We start from the raw sequence: 6,687 nt of genomic DNA on the forward strand, positions 1-6,687 counted from the left end.
ACCAGGCTGGTCTTGAATTCCTGGACTCAAGCGATCCGCCTGCCTCAGCCTCCCAAAGCGCTGGGATTACAGGCTCGAGTCACTTGCCAACGCGTTATTTCATTAAAAGACCTGTTTAGGGGTTTGCCTCTCCTCTTGTACTGAGACCTCGCTGAGATGGGGGCAGGATCAGGTTGAGGGAGGAGGTGTTCCATGAATGTTTGTAGCAAACAGGGTGTTTTTCCCCACAAAGGGTCTCTCATGTGATTATTTATTTATTTATTTTAAAGAGACAGGGTTGCACTATGTTGCCATGTTGGCCAAACTGGTCTGACCTCAGGGGATCCGCCCACTTCGGCCTCCCAAAGTGCTGCGATTACAGGCATGAGCCACTACGCCTAGCCTTCTTTTGAGACAGGGTCTTGCTCTGTCACCCAGGCTGGAGTGCAGTGGTGCAATCTCAGCTCACTGCAGCCTCAATATACTGGGCTCAAGTGATCCTCCCACCTCAGCCTCCCCAAGTGGCTGGGACTACAGGCCTGCACCACCATGCCTGGTTAATTTTTAATTTTTTTTTAGAGCTAGGGTCTCTATGTTGCCCAAAGCTGGTCTCAGACTCGCCCTGCCTCCCATGTGATCTCCCCAGAAGCCCACCCTGTAGCTATGCAGGGCCCATGGGCTGAGAAATGTTTGGGGAAACAGAGTCTGGGTGTGTCGCCTAAATCAGCCAGGCTGGTATGGGGAGCCAGGATTCAAACCAAACTCTGGGGATCCCCTTCATTGCCTCTGGTCTCCTGGAAGGGAGAGGGGGCAGGAGTTCAGATCCCTCCCACCTCAGAGATTCTGGGCCCTCCTTAAGGAGTTGGGGCAGGGGTGGAGCCCACAGGAGGTGGGAAGGGGCCTGCTCACTGAGGCCACACGGGGGCACCAGAGACCAGAGGAGGGACAGGCACCCCAGACAGCATTAGGGAACCGGAGATAGGCAAGGGCTCCTGAGTGGGAAGGTGGGCCTCTCCTCCGCTACCCCTCGTGGACACCCCTGGTGAGGCCTCTGGGCCCTGTCTCACTCTCTGTGTGACCTCAGGCAAGTCCCTTAACCTCTCTGGTAAGTTCTCAGAAAGGTCCATTCCCAGCCATCTGTCCATCCCCATACAGTATAGCTGAGTGGACACTGAGTTCCAGGGCTGAGGCCAGGGTTGCACAGGGCTGCTCAGGGCAGGGCTGGGACAGGCATTCGGCACTTCTCGCCTTTCACACGTAATTCTTTCTGGTCCTTTATTAGTTTTTGTCACATCTGTCTTGCAAGCCTCAATTTCCTTGTCTTTAAAAGGGAGTTGGGTCCGGGTGCGGTGGCTCATACCTGTAATCCCAGCACTTTGGGAGGCCAAGGTGGGAGGATCACTTGAGCCCAGGAGTTCAAGATCAGCCTGGGCAACATAGTGAGACCTCATCTCTACAAATAAACTTAAAAATTAGCTGAATGTGGTGGTGCAAGCCTGTAGTTCCAGCTACTCCGGAGGCCAAGGTGGGCGGATCACTTGAGCCCAGGAATTCAAGACCAGCCTGGTCAACATGGTAAAACCCTGTCTCTACTAAAAATACAAAACTTAGCCTGGAATGGTGACACACATCTGAAGTCCCAGTTACTTGGGAGACTGAGAAAGGAGAATCACTTGAACCTGGGAGGCGGAGGTTACTCCTGCCTAGGTGACAGAGTGAAACCATGTCTCCAAAATAAATAACTAAATAAAAATAAAGGAGGAGGGTTGGGCCCCCTGCTCATTCCTTTGCAGCTCCAATGGAAGGAAGTCTGTAAAGACTCAGTCTCTTTTTGAGCTTATTCCAGCCTCAGCAAGCAGCCGGGCCTCCAGCCCTGACAGCCAGAAGCAGCTCCGGGGCATGGCACCATGTTGTCTCAGCAGATCTATTTTCTTTTTCTTTTTTTTTTTTTTTAAGACAGAGTCTCGCTCTGTTGCCCAGGCTGGAGCACAGTGGCCGGATCTCAGCTCACTGCAAGCTCCACCTCCCGGGTTCACACCATTCTCTTGCCTCAGCCTCCTGAGTAGCTGGGACTACAGATGCGCGCCACCATGCCTGGCTAATTTTTGTGTGTGTGTGTATTTTTAGTAGAGACGGGGTTTCACCATGTTGGCCAGGATGGTCTCGATCTCCTGACCTCATGATCCGCCTGCCTCAGCCTCCCAAAGTTCTGGGATTACAGGTGTGAGCCACCGCCCCTGGCCAGGGATGGGTGAGTCTTGACAGGAGGAGACCTCCTGAGAGCCTCAGTTGCACCCTGTCCAGGCAGTCAGGCCACTCTCTTTCCTTTCCTTCTCCCCAGGATACCTTCATTCAAATGCCTCCTCCATGGTCAACTACTCCCCAGGTACAGGAGGGCCCAGCTACCCCCTGCAGCCTCTCACTCATCCTGCAGGCCCCTTTGGTACTGAGGGGCGTCACTAGCTCTCTCACCCAGCTCTGCGGGGAGCAGTTACGCTCATAACAGCTTGCAAGTGTATGGGGCCTCTTGGTATCTCGAAGTGACTTTAGATCTATTCTCTTCACAAGGGCCACGCTAGGAGAGAGTTATTACCCTCCTTTACAGACTAATGCATGGAAGCTGGGGAGGGAAGTGGTGCCAGCCTTGAGCTCCTTCCTTGAGTTCAGACCCGCCCTGCAGAGGGCAGGTGTGTGGGGGCAGGGAGAGGCCCTGAGAACCCAGCACGAGGAAGTGGCAGGGAACCCCGTGTCTGCCCCCCAGGGAATAGTCCTCTGAGGCTGGGAGCACAGACACAAGGCAGGTTGCCGGGGTCTGCGGCATCCTGGCCACATTGAAGGGCCACTGAGCCCAGGGTTGGGGAGTCCCCTTCCTTAAGGTCCTGAGAATCAGCCTCCAAGGGGAGGTCTAGGATGAGAGTCTCCAACCCTGGCCTCGGGAAGCAGCTCCCACTGATGGTTCTTCAGGGCTGGCAGGAATGGCGGCCGTTCCCTGCTGCTAACCACTCCGGAAACGTGCACGTGGCATGGTGGCCCACTCCTACCCAGGTCAGGACATGAGAGGCTGGCCTTGGGTCATGCAGCCCTGCCCGCTGCTGACCAGGCGTGGGGTCTTGGGTAAATCTCTTTCTCTCTTTCTGGTTGCTGTCTTTTTGTGTATAATGGAGAACTGCACTTGTTCTGGTGTGAGGGACAAATGAGCTTCCCAGTATGGCCACCAATGGCCGTCCCAACCTTTCTCTGAGGGAGGAGCGCGGGCAGCAATATGATTGGAGCTGGGGAGCTCCCTAAGCCCGCCCTTGAGCCTCAGATGCCTGGCTCTTATTTGAAGGTGCGTCTGTTGGGATGGCTTTGGGGAGGAGCTGATGCAGATGCTGGGGGTGCGGACCCCCCAGTACCCCAGCTGGTCCTGGCAGCCCCCTCCCCCACCCCATCTGCCCGGCACCAGGGGCGTGTCCTATGAAAAGTCCAAAGCTCCAAATGGGTGGACATATGGTGGTTTCATCATCCTGGTTTTTCTTCCAAAAACCTTCCCTGCACTGCTCCAAAAGCCATAGGGGCTCCCACGCTCTGCAGCGGCTGCAGCCCCATGTGGTTTTACAATTATCAGTCCCTCTGGGTGCACAGGAAGCCAGGCCCCAGCCCCCTTGGCCACCACCTCTCTGGCCTACAGGCGCCGCTGAGTCTGCGGGCTGCTTCAGGGAAGGGTAGGTCCCGCCTGTTTTGTTCTGGGTGTTGGGTGAGGTGCCCTACTCCCTGCACCCCACCCAACTAACTTCCCTGGGGTGCTTGGCAAAGGCCACTCAAGGTGGGTGTCCTCGGGCTCTGCCTCTGTGGGCCACGTCTGTTCCTGAATTAGGGCTTGAGGAAACAGCCTTAGTGGGGGAAGAGGGCTGGCTAGAGTGGCAGAGCTCGGATTTGAACTCAGGGTGGTCTCCCCAAGGCTACCCTCCACGTGCTGCCAGACCTGGTACGCTGGAATACAGGAACAAGAGTGGTGGCCGGGTGTCCTCACCTCCCAACTGTCATCACCTTGCTGTCCATGGCGGGGCAAGTCCTATGACTAGCCCATTTGATTTATTTTATTTTATTTATTTATTTTTGAGACGGAGTCTTGCTCTGTCGCCCAGGCCGCAGTGCAGTGGTGTGATGTTGGCTCACTGCAACCTCTGCCTCCTGGGTTCAAGTGATTCTTGTGCCTTGGCCTTCCAATGGCCAGGCTGGTCTCGAACTCTGACCTTTTTTTTTTTTTTTTTTTTTTTTTTTTTTTTTGAGGCCGGAGTCTCGGCTCCTGTCGCCAGGCTGGAGTGCAGTGGCCAGATCTCAGCTCACTGCAAGCTCCGCCTCCCGGGTTCCCGCTATTCTCCTGCCTCAGCCTCCCGAGTACCAGCTGGGACCACAGAGGCGCCGCCACCTCGCCCGGCTAATTTTTGTGTTTTAGTGAGGCGGGGTTTAGCGTGTTAGCCAGGATGGTCTCGATCTCCTGACCTTGTGATCCGCCCGTCTCGGCCTCCCAAAGTGCTGGGATTACAGGCTTGAGCCACCGCGCCCGGCCTCGAACTCCTGACCTTAAGTGATCCACTCTCCTCGGTCTCTCGAAGTGCTGGGATTACAGATGTGAGCCACCCTGGGCGGCCATTATTTTTTACTAGGCTATTCTTCTAGAACACTCATTTGAGATTAAGAACAGGGCACTGATTGGATTTGCGGTTAGCTTGTTTTCTAAGGAGAAGAAATGTTTATTTTTAAAAAATTTCTTAAATAGAGACAGTGTCTCATTGTGTTGCCCAGGCTGGAGTACAGCGGTGCCATCATAGCTCACTGCAGCCTCAAACTCCCAGGCTCAAGTGATCCTTCCACCTCAACCTCTCTAGTAGCTGTGACTACCTACAGGCACCCATCACCACTCTCAGCTAATTTTTGTTTTGGTGGAGATGGGGGTCTTACTATGTTGCCCAGGCTGGTCTTGAACTCCCGGCCTCACACAACCCCACCCCACACAACCCCACCCCACACAACCCCATCCCATCCCCAACCTTGATCTCCCAAAGTGCTGGGATTACAGGTGTGAGCCAAATCCAGCCAGAAATGTTTGTTCTGAATGAGATTGTACAAGGAACTGCAACATAGAAAACAGCTGTGCATGGCCAGAGGCAGTGGGCGGGCCCTTTGCCTCTCGGGTCCTGGGCTGTGAGGTGCTGCATGGGTGGGACCCAGGACAGATTGCCCCGAAGGCCTCAGTCCAGGGGCTCTGGGAGCTGGGTGGCAATGCCCCTCCTTTGCCCCAGGCCAACCTCCGAAGAGGGGGCTTCTCCCCCAGGGTCCTGGCCAGCTAGGGAGCTGGGGAGGAGGCAAGGGTGGGGGCTAGCCCTCCAGGTGGGCGGCCACATCTCTGACCACATCCTCTGGCCCTCCCTGAACCCCCATCACAGCCCAAAGATGACCCCCAACCTATAGAACCGAAACCAGGGCTATGAACTCTGTGGCAGACACCTGCCCTCGGCCCCTTTCAAGCCTCAGATCAGCAGGCACTTCCTGGGGCAGCCCCAGGGGGTTCACAGACCCTCTGTCACCCCACAGAGTCCTGCAGGTGGAGTGCTCAGGGAAGGAGAGCGGGCGGCCAGGCAGCACTTCCCTTCTGGCCCTCCCTGTGCCACGCAGGAGCACTGCTACGTTCTGTGCCTTCTCTAATGTGCTCCACCTCTCTTGGGTGACCCCTGCCCCAAGCTTTCAGGACCCCAGGCTGGGGTGACAGCTCTTAACCTTTAATGTGGGTCTCTCAGCCCTGAGTACAGCTGCAGTCTAAGGATGGGTTGGGGGATCTACCATTTTTTCCTTTTAGTGTGTGCTTTGGATTAGTAGCCCGATGGAGAGCATGCTGGAATTGGATGGCCTGGTTTGAATCCACTTCTACCACTTTTGTTATTTCGGTGGTCCTCAGTTTTGGACTCTCCCTCTGTGAAATGGGGGAACGTGAACTTCCTCAGATTGTGAGGGTGCAGCTCCACCTGGCACAGGGCGAATGCCCACAGGTGGCGGCTGAGTGGCGCAGGGAGGACCGGTCAGCCCTGCAGCAATTGAAGCATCCACTGGCACTTCAAGTACTGGTCATAGGACCAGACGCCACCACACCGGCTAGGCGCAGAGCACGCACCTGGGTCCCTGAGACCCTCAGGCCCGTTTCTGTCCTGCCTTCTTCTGCCAGAGGGGCTGGGGCAGCCTGCACCCATGGCACCTCAAGTCTGCACCCTTTTATGAAAGGTCACTAATGGGTCACCCTTCCCTCTGCTGGTATAAACAGTCCCCCATCTGTGACATCACCTGGGCCTGACTGGCCCCACCCTTACTTGCATGTTTGTCACGGGCTATCTGCTTTGTCTTCAGAGGCCCAGCTTCCCTGTATTTAAACCGCCCTTGGGGCTAGCAAGGAGCCAGGCTGGCTCCAGAGCCCAGAAGCCCTTGTTTACTTGACGCCACCCAGTGCTGAGGGCCCCGCAGGTGCCCACTCATCCGTCTGTGGCTGAGGGGTGCCAGCCTAGGCCTCAGTTATCAACATTCTCCCAACTGCTTTCCCCCTCTCACCCCAAGTGAACTCCTGCTCAGCTCCCACCTCACACAGGGAAGGGGGCATCATCCCCTGGAAACCGTTTTCCCCGCAGGCCTGGCCCTCTTGGTAGCAGGGGGCAGCTACTGCCCAGCAGAGCAGGACTG

The sequence above is a fragment of the Papio anubis genome, chromosome 12 (assembly GCF_008728515.1).
Source record: "Papio anubis isolate 15944 chromosome 12, Panubis1.0, whole genome shotgun sequence".
NCBI lineage: Eukaryota > Metazoa > Chordata > Mammalia > Primates > Cercopithecidae > Papio > Papio anubis.